The sequence below is a fragment of the Lepidochelys olivacea genome, assembly GCF_965140295.1.
Source record: "Lepidochelys olivacea isolate rLepOli2 genome assembly, chromosome: 9".
Taxonomy (NCBI): Eukaryota; Metazoa; Chordata; order Testudines; family Cheloniidae; genus Lepidochelys; species Lepidochelys olivacea.
Window position 1 is genome coordinate 63168206 of NC_140419.1, and position 15662 is coordinate 63183867.

Here is a 15662-nt window from a genome sequence, read left to right on the forward strand (position 1 = left end):
TCTTTCTGAAGCCATCTCTTCCCATCAACACTGGGACGTGCACACTAGCAGGACAGGCTGAGTATTTTGTACACATAATAAAACAAAGCCACTCTGAATAGAAACCAGTCTTTCTCCTACCCTTTAAGATTACTTCTTGACGTATTTTATGTAGACAGGGGGAACTCTTTTACAGCTGTTTGTGGGGGGTGTTTCAAAAGTCGTGTTTTCATAAATGGTATCTGTTTAAAAAGCAGAAAATAAAACAACATGAGTCTCCAAGATGACTCTGCATGGATCAAGCAGCTTCTATGTGTGATACCAGGTGAGCTTCGAGGCAGATCATGAAAAAGTGATAGCACTACCATCACATTTGATAACCAGATATGGCCAAAACCTGAGGAAAGGGGCTTATTAAATACCAGAGTGAACCCTACCATCAACTTCTTGTTTGCTCCAGAGGTGGTAGCAGAACCAGCGGGGTAAGGAGTGCGCTGGAATATCTGCGGCTGGTATGGAGCAGAGTGTAAAAGTGTATCTCTGTGTCATGGCTGCTCTGCCCCTCCCTGGCACCTCCTGTCATATGAAAGGCTTGCCAGCAGCAGGATGGGGAATAAAGCTATCCAGGATGGTAATCCGCAGCAATTCGGGGGATTTTAAATCTACCAAGTCTCCCTCTCCAGAGATTTGTATTTGATGCCCTGAAAAAAGTCTACAACATTTGAAAAGTGGCTGTTTCTGCATCTGAAACATGCAGAGGTTTCAATTTTGAACGGCACATTTCAAAACCACTTTTTACTCAGGAGCGTAAAGTGGGCATTTCTCAGCGCTCTGCTCCACCCTTGTGTGTGTAGCAGAAGGCACAGAGACTCCTGATTTGGGCAGTTTTGCAACTTCGTGGCAGATGTTTTGCACATTTTAGATAAAACCTGCTTCCTAGCATTAGCTCTCTTGAGGTACTGCGGTGGAGCCCGGCCCTTCCTGAATGGCTGGGAAAGATAGGATGTGGGCAGGGCCGGCTCTAGGCACTCTTGGGGCGGCACATTTCCAGGGGCGGCATTCCGGCCCCCGCCGCCCCAGCTCCCCTGAGCGCGCCGCCAACGCTCCGCTTCTCCCCGCTCCCTCCTTCCCAGGCTGCCGCGGTTGGGCGCGGCAAGCCTGGGAGGGGGGAGAAGCCGAGCGGCGGCGCGCTCGCGGGAGGGGGCGGCGCGCTCGCGGGAGGGGGCGGCGGTGGAGCGGAGGTTTCTCTACCCCAGTTACTTCCTGCGCCCGCGAACGCGCCGCCGCTCTCCCTGCTCCCGTGAACGCGCCCCCGCTCGCTCACCTGGGGGGGGGGAAGCGGAGCGGCGGCGCGTTCAGGGGAGCGGAGGTGAGCTGGGACAGGACGGGGGGGGAATGCGGCACGCCACGGGTTGGAGGCGGGGCCGGGGAAGGGGCGGAACCCGGGAGGGGGGCACGAAAAAAAAAGCGGGGGCGGCCAAAACGTTTTTTGCTTGGGGCGGCAAAAATCCTAGCGCCCGCGCGGGATGTGGGACTCTGCTCAGGGAAGAAGAAGTTAACCCTCAGCTAAACACAGGTGCTCAGGGGGTGAACTATGAAGAAGTGCTTGGGAGGCAGAAGTGGCAAATGGCTGTGGGAAGTGAGGCTTTACACGCCCACAGTCATGGGACTAAGACCTGGGCTGTGGGTTTCCTCTTCCTGCATTTTTTTTTTTTAACTTGCGTTAACTGTTCTCTGGTTATCAGCATTATCCTTGTGTTTCAACTGTGCTGGCTATGGGCCTCCTCTCCGCAGCCTTGCGGCTTGTGCAAAGCAGGGTAAAAACACCTCCAAATCAGAATGCTTCCCTGATTCCCCGTGGGAGCAGCGTTTTTCATCGCTTTCCTATCAGCCTTGTGCCTCACCTCCAGCGTGCATGGTGAAAGGCATTGCTGAAACTTCAAAAATCTGCATTTATTTGGCAAGTTAAAGTGTAACCAGTCCCTGCATTGGCTCCTTAGAAAAGAAAAAAATGACTGCATCAGGAATATCTAATTACACTTTTCTTTGCACACAGATGCTTCTATGCAAGCCTTGTAATGGCTGATGGAAGGCAAAGGGGAGGGAAGCTTAGCAGTTGAGGGGCAAGGTGGAGGTACTGGTACCTGACTGGCCTTTGGAGCTGCTTTTCCTGGTCCTTTTCACCCAGCTGAAGATGTAGAAGATGACAATAGCGTAGCCCAGATAGCCAGGGTACCCGTAAATGCCATAGCTCCACCAGGGTGAGACACCTGGTTAGGGTTGACAGAAACACAGAATGCAAACAAAACATCTTCAGGGTAAATGATCCAAAGTGCTTCACAAAAATGTCTCCAGGTTTGAACCTTGTGGTTGCAGTGACACCTGGGTTTTTTGGGGGGTGTGTGAGAGAGAAACTGTAACCGGTTTGCCACTTCATGAGCAGTCCCTCATGGCCAGAGTTCCCTTTGCTGCAAGCCTCCCCTATTTTCCCTCTTCAGGGCCCCAGAGAGTAAGTCTACACTGCACACTAAGCCCGGGCTCTGACATAGGTTTGAGGGTGAGCCATGCTTCCAGGCACACAGAAATCAGTCTGATTCAGGTCTGCAAGCACTCAGGACCTGGGTCCGGAAACCCTGCTAAGAGGGGTGGGTCAGAGCCTGAGTCCCACTGGGACTTGGTCCAAGCCCTGTCATTTTGCAGTGTGGACGCAGTTCAAGCTGCAGACCTGAGTCAGAAGATCTGTGTCGTGCAGTATGCATACATTAGCATGGTTGTGAGACCCAGGTCCAGAAATTGTATACCGAGGTTTACAGTGCAGTGTGAATGCTCAAGTGTGTTAAGAGGCAGAGTGAGGGCAGGGCCTTGGGAAGAGGGGGCAAAGTGGGGGCCAGAGGAGGCAGGGCAAAGGAGGGGCCTCAGGGAAGGGGCGGAGCGGGGAGGGCCTTGGAGCCCAGCGGAGTGGAGCACTAGGGTTGCCAACTTTCTAATCTCATAAAACCAAATACCCTAGCCCTGCCCCTTCCCCGAGGCCCTGTTCCCCGGCTTAGTACATTCCCCCTCCCTCAGTGACTTGCTCTCCCCCACCCGCACTCACTTTCACTGGGCTGGAGCAGGAGATTGGGGTGCAGGAGTGGGTGAGGGCTCTGGCTGGGGGTGCGGGCTCTGGGGTGGGGCTGGGGATGAGGGGTTTGGGGCGCAGGAGGGGGCTCCAGGCTGGGGGAACAGAGGGGTTCAGGGTGTGGGAGGAGGCTCTGGGCTGGGGCAGGGGGTGGGGTGTGTGTGTGGGGGGGTGAGGGCTCTAACTGGGGATGCGGGAGGGGGTGGCACCAGAAATGAGGGATTCAGGTGTGGGAGGGGGCTCCAGGCTGGGGCAGGCGGTTGTGGTGCGGGAGGGGGTGAGGGTTCTGGCTGGGGGTGCGGGTTCTGGGGTGGGGCAGAGGAAGAGGGGGTTCGTTGCAGGAGGGGGCTCCAGGTTTGTGGGGGCTCAGGGCTAGGGTTGGGGCTTGGGGTTGGGGCACAGGCTTACCTTGGGTGGCTGCTGGGGAGCTATGGCAAGTTCCCTTTCTGTCTGGCACTGTGCTTGCACCCCGGAAGAGGCCAGCAGATCCGACTCCTAAGCGACGGTGCGGGAAACGGCTCTGCGCGCTGCTCTCACCCTCAGGCACTGCCCCTGCAGCTCCCATTGGCCACGGTTCCCGGCCAATGGGAGTGCGGAGCTGGTGCTTGGGGTGGGGGTCAGCATATGGAGCTCTGTGGCCCCCTCGCCTAGGAGCTGGACCTGCTAGCTGCGTCTGAGGCACAGGGCGGATCCAGGACAGGTAGCGACTAGCCTGCCTTAGCTCTGCACCACCGTCGACTGGACTTTTAATGGCCCGGATGGCGGTGCTGACTGGAGCTGCTAGGCACCCAGTCAAAAACCGGACATGTGGTCACCCTATGGAGCACCCACTGGGAAAAATAAAAGCCAGCACCTGTGTCTGTGCCCACCTAGTGTCTGAAACACAGATAGGTTTCAAGAAGTGATAGCATAGGTCTTTGTTTGCTGCTTTCGATCTCTATGTCATAGCATAGGTTAGAATTATGATAACAATAATTCATAATGAGTTTCCCTCTTACCAGTCTCAGCACAGAGCTGCAGGATGAAGTCTTTATGCCCAGAGCTGAGTACATTCTGGGCCACACATCTGTAGTTCCCAATGTCGGATTGCTGTATGTTAATGAGGGTCAGGGATGCGTTGTCCTTAGACAGGATGGTGCGGTTTCCAATTGGCAAAGGCTGGTTGCATTTCTGCCACGAGTAAGATATGGCATTTCCTTCTGTCCCCAGGCAATTCAAGGTGATGTTTTTCCCCTGATGAGGAGCAGATGTCTGTCTGGTGATGTGCACATTCGACACAGGTACTGAAAAACCACAAGAGGAGCTGTCAAGTTATGGTGACCTCCAAACACAGTAATGGGGAAAGCAAGGGACTGTGGGTAACATTATGTACATTCCCGCAAAGCCTCACTGCTTTGCATAACAAATCTGCATTCTAGTCTCTACTTTAGAGCTGGGCAGAATACGTTTCATGAAAAGTTGTTCATCAGAAATGCTTTCACTGATGTTTTCAAAGCAAGAATTTCCCGTTTTCTGGTTCAAAATAATTTTTTATTTAGAAATTGAAGCAAATTAGACTGGGAAAGAGGTTTTTTTAAAATGTCAAATTCAAAACAAAACCTTTCAACTGGCCCAAAATGGAAACAAAAATCAGATTTGGGTTCATTAATATTTTTGAGATTTCAACTTTTCATCCCAATTCAAGATGGGGAAAAAAGGTGAACTTTTGAAAATATTCACAGGATGGGAAAAAGGTTTTCCAACCAGCTCTGGTTGTAGGTACATATCAATGATTTGAAAGTCTATTATCCATTAAGTTTAAATTTACAAGAAACTCAAACCTTTGACTATCTGGAAATCCCCAGTTAAGGCACCAAGCTACATTAACTCTGCCAATATAGAGACTATTTATTCCCTTTGCATGCAACGTATCAAAAACGTACACATCACAGGGTAGATGGTCCCTGTGAGTAGAGCAGACCCAGTGCTCCTATGTCAGAGCAGGTGGGCCCAGCTGAGTGAATTAAAAGTGGGTGAGGCAACACCTGGCGCTATACTCCCCTTCCAGAGGGCAGGAAGGGGAGAAGTGCTTGGGACAGGCAGTGCCTGGGAGAGAGAAGCCACAGTGGAGTAGAACTAACTGCTGTGGTGGGTCCCTGGAGCAAGCAGCCAGGTGCTCCAGAAAGAGCTGGCTGGAACTGGGAAACTGCAAAAAGCAGGATCACCAGAGACCCTGGGACAGGTGTCTGTGAAACCCAAAGACAAAGGGTGAGCTAAGGGACGGTTTCTCTTTGTTTAATTTGCTTTGTTTGGACAATAAACCTTCTTAAAGCGGACTGGGCATGCTTGGAAGCTGGGGAGAAGTTCTGCCCTATGACAGTGCACCACACAACTTTGGCTTATTAATCTGTTACATACAATCATGCCTCTGATATTAAGCATGATGGTTTGTCACATGTTATTCTTTGCCCTTTTCATCTAAGTGCTGCAGTTTCAGGATCTGGGCATGTGAGGTTTGTATATGGATACATGTTGTGTCTGTGGGTGATTATCTGCCTTGTGGAATTGGAGCCCAATGCTGTTTGGTGCTGAGTACCTTCTGCAAGGTGCTGTGTGCTCTTGGCGTTTTGTAGGATCAGGGAAAAGTGGTGTATGACTGCTTTTATTTTGCCATTTGCCTGTCAAGAAATCATACAATTATTTGAAGTGCACTGGGTTTGACTGTGAAGAAGGCTGAAAAGTGACCCAACCACTCTATGATTAAGATTAAGTCATTCTAGTTTTTTGTGGTCACTGATCAGATGATAATATTTGCCATGGATGGATATGATAGTATAGGTTTCTGATTGTCTCATGGTATTGCTATGGGAGCAGGGTTCAGGGGTTTTGGCTACATTAATACTGAATTTCTGTATTTTTTCAGTGATAATTCTTGGTCTGTAGCTCTTCTATAAGCAGTTCATTGTGAGCATTCACTACTTGACATTCAAAATTTGACCCATTTTGATTGGACTGATATATGGTATGCACCTGTTCCAAGATTGGATGACCATAACTGTTAGAATTTTCTGGTGCAAATATTTGTGACCACAAATTCAGAATTCACTGTTCATGAAGGTTCCACAGGGTTGCTTTAGAATTCACTCTTTTAGAACATTCTCCACACACACACACACACACACACACACACACATTCTCTCTGAACAGGATTTGGCTTCTCCTTGCTTCCTAAAGAAAACCTTCTGATCTTTTTACATTTGGACGTGTTTTCTTTAAACCATATCCTCCCTCCTCCCTACCCCATTTATACTGCATTGTCAAGCACCAGAGTCTTATAGACCTCAGTAACAGGCTGGGTTCAGGTATTCATTTTTGTACAGTATTCGTAGCAGCCCCTAGATGGCCTAGCCATGATCAGGGCCTCATTGTGCTTGCCATTATGCAAACACATAGTAAAGATGCTTCAAATAGACACAATAAACAAAGGGTGGGAAAGAGCAAGTATTAATATTATCCCCATTTTATATGTAGGAGAGGCAGGAATTGTCCTGAGTCCCAGTGCAGTGCCTTAACCACAGGGCCACCCTTTCGTCTGTTGTTAGTCTCCATGGTCAATAAACTGGCTTTAAACAGAACCAGTTTATCAGTTCTCTGTACGTTCTCTTGCATACCTCCCTTTGCCCACTTCAGCCTTTTCTAATCAAATGAGGGCAGGTGTGTGCACTGGAAATTTGTCACTGTCTAATCAGCGGAGGTGGCTCATGCAACTTGGGCTGCCATGGATTTTACAAAAGGCCACTTACTGATCACTGTGACTCTTGACTTGTAGATCTGTTGCTGCCTGTCAAGCAGCTGGATGGTCAGTGTATAGACTCCTTCGTCACTGAAAGTCACACAATGAATCGTCAAGGAAAAGTTCGTATGAGAAAAGACAACTCTCTTCTTGTAACTTTCATTAATATAGATGTTCTTGGAGCTGGGTGAGTATGTTAGAATGGAGACCTCTTCGTTCCTGTTCAGCTGTGCACACCACTCCACGTTAAAGACCGAAGAAGCGTTCAGATTGGTCCCCATCAGCAGTAGTGTGGTGTTGAAGTGCCAATAGACTTCTTTAGTCTTTTGGTGCATCGTGACCTCTGAGGAGAAGAAGTCAAGCAGAACAGCATTAGTCGTGCTGGAAAGGTGGCCAGAAGTTAACTCACATGTTGCTCAAAGAAGTCAGAAGCCGTGTTGGAAGGAGGAATATTATCAGTGCTCTGGGGTGCATTGGCAAGGACTACCCTCGCCTGGGCCTCCTTCAGAAATGGGGAACTCGATCATTAACCCAGAGCCCAATCACCTCATCGTTTGTATGTGCACAACTCCAGCTGAGTGTACACAACTGCCATGAAGGGTGGGACTCTGGAGTCAGAAGAGCAGCCAGCCCAGTGTTTATTCTGAGGTGCATAGGAAGAAAAGCAGGGAGTCAAAAATTTTGGAGCGTGACAGTGAAATGTTTGCTCCAGTGAAAAAACTGGGGGGATTTAAGAGGAAGCTCTTCTAAGCCCACCATCATGCTTTCCTTGCCCAGCAGGTTTGCTCGCCATTATGATCCAATGACTGCCGCACTGTTGGGCTGAAGACCATGTTAGAGAAGGGGAAACTGTTTGAAATCACCTCATCCACCTGCTGAGCTATTCTAACCTTTGACAGCAAGATCTCGAGCTAGATACCAAAGCCACAGTGTGTCCCGATCTCATACTGATTCAGGTGTGTTTTCTTTTGCTGTAGCAAATCTAGGACCAGACATGTGACCAGCTCAGAAAGACAGATACCACGGTGAGATATGCCTTAGAAATAGCTAAGACAGATGGGGAAGAGCATGGAATGAGCTTCTCCTTTCCTAAAAGCACCTAATAAAGATATTTAGGTATGTTTTAAATGCCCAAGAATTAAAACTGACAGAAGAGAGAGCACCATATTTTCAGTGTCTGTGTAGTCCTGTCTAGACTGGAGTTTTTAATCCCTGCTGTAACTTGAGATAATTGGCTGCCATTTAACTCCACCTAATTAACGTGAATGTAAATGCAATGCAAATACTCCACATTGCTCTGGACACCAACATTTGTCCCTGGTTGTAGCTCAGCATTGAGTTCAACCGGATCTTGTTGCACTTGTGACAGTGCTTTGATTCCACCATGGAGTAATGGGAAAATATTCTCTCTGCAGTACTGTTGCTGACTGAGGAGGAGCAACGCAAGAAGTGGCACAACTGCTTTTCAGCAGAGACATTTACAGAAGCTGTCACAAAATTAGGCAAGCCTTTCAACTGCTTTGCACGTGACTTGCAGATCCCAAGTCAAAGCAGCTGCAGTAATTATAAATACGGAACAGAGGAAAGATCTGTGTCCAGATTCTCTGAATTAAACAGATGGAAATCAGTGCAGGCCCACAGTCCTAGACCCCACCCTGCTGCCCCCTTTCTCAGCACTCTGCTCCCCACTAGAAGCAGGAAAGAGCATCCCCTGTGCTCCATAGCAGCCATGCAAGAGGAAAAACTTGTTGAGCACCCTGTGCACAAGGGCCGCTCAGAGTCTAGCCATTGCTGCTTTTTGCCTGTATAGGATGTGCCTGCATGGCACTAAGTCCCCTAACTTGGTCACTCTGGAAGCCGTTTCAAGAAGCACATAACCCTACTCCTGTTCAAGTGACATGTGGCTTCACACCTCTTGTTTCCTTTTTGGCATCAACACCTCTTTTGCCTTTCCTCCTCTGCATACCCAAGGCAATGGCCATTTTGCAACCCGTGTTTCTCAGAACTGATCTCACTTCCTGGCTCTGACAACAAGGGCCAACCTTTCAGACTCTGCAAAGGGCAAATGGTGGGCAAGTGGCTGTCAGCACCTCATGCACCAAGGAGTGGAGTTGATACTGTGCTGGGGCCAGAGCAATATACAAAGACAAGGGAAGGGAGATAAATGTCACATCATGCCCAGTGTTCCTAGGGCTTAGCATCTGAGAAGGTCTAGAACAGGGGTGGCCAAATCGTGGCTCACAAGCCGCATGCGGATCTTTTACAGATAAAGTGTGGCTCGCAGAACCCCACCCCCATTCTCCACCTACCAGACTGCAGGGACAGGGAACAGACCTCAGGACCTCTGCCTTGCAGCGGGGTGGTGGAGTAGGGGCTTCTGCCCAGCAGGGAGGGGTGTTTTGGGGCCACAGACCCATGGGATGTGGCAGCCAGGGCTCGAGCCTTCAGCAAGAGCAGTGCTGAAGCGCCGAGCCCCGGTAGGTGTGCCCTGGCTCTCAAACTTTGGAAGATTGTTGGATGTGGCTCAGAGGGTCAGTAAGTTTGGCCACCCTGGTATAGAATATGCCAACAATAGTTGGGTGCTGCTACTCCACTGACCCCCTGTGGGGAATTTTTATTTTTAGCACAGCTGTCAGTACAGGGTGAGACAAGGTGGGTGAGGTGATACCTTTTAGTGGGCCAACTTCTGTTGGTGAGAGAGATGAGCTTTTGAGATACACAGTAAAAGATATGACCTCACCCTCCTTGTTTCTCTAATATCTTGGGACTGACCAAGCTGCAACAACACGGCATAGTACAGTGTGATGCATTTTACAGCTGCTATTTCTCCTGGTATTACTCCTCAAATTACTCAGGTAAATGCAGCTAACAGCGAAGGCTCTGGGCCATCACAGAGCTTAAACCTTTCTCTAAAGGGCTGATCCTAGACAGTGCAAGCCAGTGGGAGCTTTGTCATTGGCTTCAGTGGGAGCACGATTGAGCCCTAAGTGCAGATGCAAAGAAGTGCACTGGAGTTCCTGGATCTGCCGCCCCTGGAGAGCTGAAAGCAGTTACCTGATCTCCCAGTTGGGAGGGCAAATCTTCTGCTTGTCCAAAGGCTCTGCACAACATGGGTAACAGCCATACAACTTTTCCCCACACTGAACTACCAAACTGCCTTTTGGACTTCACCAAAGGGTAGGAATGCCCAGATTTAAATAAAGGAATCAAAATGAGATCAAGAAAAGGCACATCTTATTTGCCAGAATTTTTATTTTGCTGCACTCACCCAACTCTGCTCCTAAATTGAGAAGTATGTTGCAGAGAGGAGACACAGTCTGACTTTCAGATCAAAGACACAGTGCATACAAGATAGTTAGCGTTAGACCCTAGACAGACAAGGAGACAACAGAATTTCTTTCCAGACATGCCAGTTCCTGTGACATAATCGTGAGTTTTGTGATATTGGGTGTTCTGAAAGCCCCAACTCCTGGTGTCGTGTGTATGAGAATCTGAGCTTAAAGTAAATTTCCAACCTTCATGGTTGCAGAGGAAAGCTAGAAAACATGATCCCTATGGGATCAAAAGTGAGAAGACAAAAAGACTCCAAATTCGTTCTTTTACAAAAATCTCATGGTTTTGGGGGGACCTGGCTTATGAGTTTCAAATCTTTCGGGCTGGCAATACTGCAATGAGATGGTCCCCCCCACATTGAACTTCCCTACATTCATCTATCACGTGATCATTCCCTGTTCTGTGGCCACACTGAGGGCTTCTGCTCCCAGGCTGTCGCTCGAGTTCATGGGGACTAAATTCACTGCAATTGTTTATTTAAGAATCTTTATTTTCAAGCATGAGCGAGGGAGAAGGCAGGGCACGCTGGACATGTCTTTGGGTTTAAGAGCAGATGTCTTAAAAGAAATATCTATGCTGATTAGCAGCTAAATTGTGACTTTAACTACATGCCCATACAGGGGAAGTAAGAACCCTGCTTATGGGTCTAACTGGACATTGGACTGGGAGGAGTTTGTGGATGGGCAAAGGCCAGCGACATGACTTCCCTCACCCGCTCACTGGCATAGGGGATATCATAATTTGTTGCTGGTATAGGAAAGCAGCAAACTACTGCATTTCCTTCTCCTTCCCCAGAAGCCAGGAGGAAGCAGGGGTAGAACTGTGACTCAGAGGGGTGTCTTTGAGTCACAGTGCGTCCCGGGGCTTCTCCTAACTTGGCATTGCTTTCTCACTACCCTTTGTTCAGGGCTGCATCTAGGGTCACAGTCCAACCCTGTGTGATCTGACTGACTGAAAGCGTTTAAGTTATTTCTGGTGCGTGGTTTCCTGGTATCTCCTCCGTCAGCGGATGGTGAGTTTCCTTGGGAAACAACTTTCTTTTAAATTTAAAAACTTTCTTCAAAGCTGTTATAGGGCTGGTGTGATGCTGGCTCACGGCAGAATCAGCCTTACTAAACCAGTCATTACTGCAGGACATCAGGCACATCAGTAGATTCATGGAGAAAGCTCAATGGGCAATTTCCACTTGCTTGCCCACTTTTTCACTTGCTTCTTGAGTCTAATCTCTCCACTCCCATGTAGCTGCCCAGAGTTGTGGGGATGGGAGAGGGAGAAGCAGCCTCACATTTGCCTTTGTGTGATGAGGATGGAAGTGGGGAATGGAACCTGTGGATACAATCTGAGCTTCTTGGGACCAATGCAGTTGGGCCATAGGGAAAGCCAACTGAAGTCAGTAGAATGACTCCCATTGACTCGAGTGGACTTTGGATCAGGCCTCTCTCTGCACCTTGGGTGTCCAGTTTAACCATTTCCTGTTCCACAGCGATGAGTGTGGCATAACAGATCAGACAGACATACTCCAACAAATAACCCAGCAACTGCTTTTCTAAAAGATCTGCTCAGTTCAAACAGGAATTAATTCAGAGAAGCCTTGGAATCTATTAATCATTCACACTAGAATTCGGGATACTTTTCTTTCTGTGAACATTCTGAGAATAAACCCTTCCTCATCCAGACTCACATGGAAGGGGGGTTTGTCATTTGTGCCCCAGCTGAACCCCACTGACTTCAGTGGGGCTCTAGGCATGCTCGAGTGTCCACATAGGTCCTGATCCTGCAAGTGGATGAAAGTTGATAAAAGGGTTTGTGAATAATTGTAAAACAGAGCAACAGGTTTTATGTGCAAGAATATTAATATTGGGTTGGCTTCCCCCCCCCCGCCACCTTGTATTCACCCAATTCTGTTCCACAATCTCTATTGACAAGGATGATGTATTTGATGCAGAGTGAATACAGCTTGACTTTCATAGCCCAGACGTAACTGGTGGTGATGGCAGGCAGAATACGCTTGCTTCTATTAATTTAATTTTTGGTGTATAAGAGTGCCCATCAGTACATTCTCCAGGCATGGAGTAATATGCAAAAACAAGAATTTGTTGAACAATAACAGCACGAAAGACATTTTTCTCTATCACACAACTGTAGACTAGTTCTGTCCTCAAAACATCCACACACACACACACAACCTCATCAAGCTAACCTTGAAAACTAAGCCCATTTGATAAAGGGATTATTGCTGGATGGTTATTGTCACAAAAGTTGCTTTAACATCAGACACAGACATCACTTCACTTACCAGGAAGAAGGCAAGCAAGATAGAGCAGAAGAGCAAGCAGCATCTCATGCAGAGTTTCCCGGGGCGTGTTCTTCCTGGAAAGTTACAGAAGAGCTAGAGCCTGAGATAAAAGGAGTGAGAAGTGTTGCTTTAATAAACATTTTTTACAGCAGTTTTCTTGGACAAATCTATCTTTGCATCTATCAGATAGAAAGGCTGGCCTCCTGGGTCCCAGCTGAGTGGTTTCAGTTTAAAACCTGGTTCTATCACAGATACTGTATGTAAACTTTGACAAATCACTTAATCTGTGAGATGCTCGTGTAATTAAAAAATGAATCATAATGCATATGCACAAGGGTGGGGTGGGGGGATGAATTCAGGTTGCACTGCCAAATTCAGTTCTTGTATTTCCTAATTTTCCACTGTGTGACTTTGCAAGCTTAGTGTCCTTTTCATATAGCTTTGGGATGGAATTTCTTACATTTTTAAAAACATTAAAAGTTGAAAAAACAAAAATGTTATTTAATCACATTGACTCCCTGTGTGATTCATCAGCCAGGTAGGGAACTTTAGTTCCATAGCATGGTACTTTACCACTTCAGCTAACAGAGTAACTGGTAGCAGTAAGAGGTTGTCATCTTCTATATAGACCTGCGACTACAGGGCGCTGAGCTGCGCACTTTGTCAATGGGTTTCACAGCTATATTTGTTTGAGAGCAAAGGAATGTTGAGATTCAGGTATAATGGGTTAAGTTCCAGGTTCTGGAGGGGAGTGTGCTTTAGTGGTGGCAAATCTTCTGTGCCTTCACCAGTCTGTCCCCTTCTGCTCCTATCCTCCCCTCCCAACTCCTGCTGCATTCCCACTGCTCTCACCTGTGTCCCCAGCCCTTGACCATGTACCCCACCTCTGCTCCTATCCTCCCATCCCCAGCTCTCAACCCCTCTTGTTCCTATCCCCCTCCCATCTTCTATCCCGTCCTGCCCCCATCCCCCTAGCCCTTCATCTCTTCCCCCCTCTGCCCTTCTCCATTCCTCACCCCTCTGCGTCCCAGTCAGGATGCTTTCTCTTCCTCCTCTGTGGAACCAGCAATGGAACACTGAGCACACAGGAGAGACACACCCGGCCTTCAGCATCCCAGTCCAGTCCACTGAGCCACACTGCCTCCCTTTACTGTAATGCTGCATATAAGCCTGACCTTGCTCCCACTGGAATCAATGGGGGTTTGTTGTGGATTCCACTGGGAACAGGAAAGGGCCCTGACTTTGCATTCCTTGCTGGCTTTCTCCTCCTAACACACCTCCAGAGGCAGGAAAAGGGGTTTTGCCTGTAATGTGTGGGACGCTGGCAGACCAGGTGCCAGCTCATGTCAGGACCTCTGGGCCTCATTGAACACTGCCATATGCATAGCTGGAAACCAGTCTGGCTCGCCTTGGTGTTAGCATTGTTAAAATAGATATTAGAATTATTATAAGACTGTGTTTAATGTTTAGACTTTATGAAATGCTTGTAGGATGTTGCATATATTAATCTTACTTGTGTGTATACTTTAAGGTAATATGTAAGTGTTTGCTTCGTAACTATAGATGGATTTGCTTAAACTGTAAAACCCTACAGTCAGAGACGTGTTACCAAGTGTGAAATGCTAGCTTGCCAAGAAATATCGGCCCCTGCGCAGAAAAAACAGAACTACAGACACCAGAGAAGCCATTGTGGAACATCAGCGGACAAAGAACTTCGCAATTGCTTCTCCCAGACCTACAAAGAGGGGACTAGGATTACCAGGAATCTGGTTTTCAACCAGAATGACTGGTCGAAAAGGGATCCTGGTGGCTTCGGTCAGCACCGCTGGCTGGGCCGTTAAAAATCCAGTTGGCTCTGTGCAACTCCCAGGAAGCTGCCAGCATCTCCCTCTGGCTCATCACACTTCATTGCACTGCGACCCCTTTCTAACAATAAAAATTACTTAATGACCCCAGGAGGGGGGACCTAAGACCACCCTAGCCCTACTGCCTGGGGGTGGGGTGGGCAAACCTGAAGCCCAAGGGCTTCAGCCCCCGGCAGGAGGCCTGTAACCTGAGTCCCAACGCCCAGGGCTGAAACCCTCAGGCAGTGGGGCTCAGGCTTTGGCTTCAGCTCTGACCCCCAGCAAGTCTAAGCCAGCCCTTGTGACCCTATTAAAATGAGGTTGTGACCTACAGTTTGAGAACTATGGGTGTACAGCATCATCTATCACACAGGCAGGCTTGTGGCCAGATAGAGTGCTAAAGGGGACTGTCTGTGACTCCGTGGTAAGGCTGCTATTGTGCTTTAGGAGTTCACACTTGATATGTGGTTGGTGAAATCTATTTATAGAACTCACACCCAGTTTGGGTTTTTTGCCCTGCTTCTTGATAGTCTGCCTGGAGGTTGGTGCTCATGCCTGTGAGCCACCATAGGCAGCCTGACAGTATGTATCAGCTCTAATTAAAGAATTTCCCCCATTAACTCAGTGTGTGGAGGGGAAGTTGGGGTTGCAAAGGACTGGGGCAGCTCCACTTCTGTCTTTCAGTTCTTCGTTTTAGAACACACATGATCTAGAACAAAAATGCCAGAAACCAGCTTTCCAGAATTCAGCTTCCTGGCCATTACAACCACTAAAGATCAAAGCAGCACACCACAGACTTTCATGGCCCGATCCTACAGTCCTCATTCAGGCAGGATTGAGCCCATAAAGGGTTAACAAATCAGAAGGAAAAATAAGCCCCAATGAACTCAGCCTTTCCATCTTGAAAACAATCAATATCAAAGTGTCAGCTAAGTGTAATGTCACATTTTCTGTTAAAAAGAGGGGGAAGCAGATTAGAGAAACAGAGGTTAACAGCCTTATAGAAAGATAACCTTTAGAGACATGGCTGTTCCCCTTTCTTTATTAATCAGTATACACCTGTCTCCATGAAGAAAGAGATCACTATAACATATGGCACATACTGTAGCATGGAACACAATAATTCAGACAGAGAAATTCCTCTATAAAGGCTGGACCTAAAAACTTTACCAACATGAGTAATCTTTACTCACCTAAGCAGTCATGTGTCTAAGGGCTTGGCTATCCAAGGACATTCAGGAAAATGAATTTGAATTAACTAAAGGTGTGGATTAGTGAAATTGCTGTGTGATTGCTCTTATTCAGAATTAAAGTGACCTT

At 48.0% G+C, this 15662-nt stretch overlaps 2 long non-coding RNA genes across 2 annotated transcripts; one reads left to right on the forward strand and one right to left on the reverse strand.

Annotated features, from left to right (window-relative positions):
- Nucleotides 1-83: 83 nt before the first annotated feature.
- Nucleotides 84-3580, reverse strand: LOC311526334. The gene is made up of 3 exons (XR_014712988.1): nt 3506-3580; nt 2124-2249; nt 84-221 (listed from the first exon to the last, which is right to left on the reverse strand). It is a non-coding gene; the product is annotated as an uncharacterized lncRNA (long non-coding RNA).
- On the forward strand, nt 1297-12938 carry LOC311526333. Its single transcript, XR_014712987.1, has 3 exons — nt 1297-1348; nt 4307-4377; nt 6906-12938. It is a non-coding gene; the product is annotated as an uncharacterized lncRNA (long non-coding RNA).
- Nucleotides 12939-15662: the final 2724 nt, after the last annotated feature.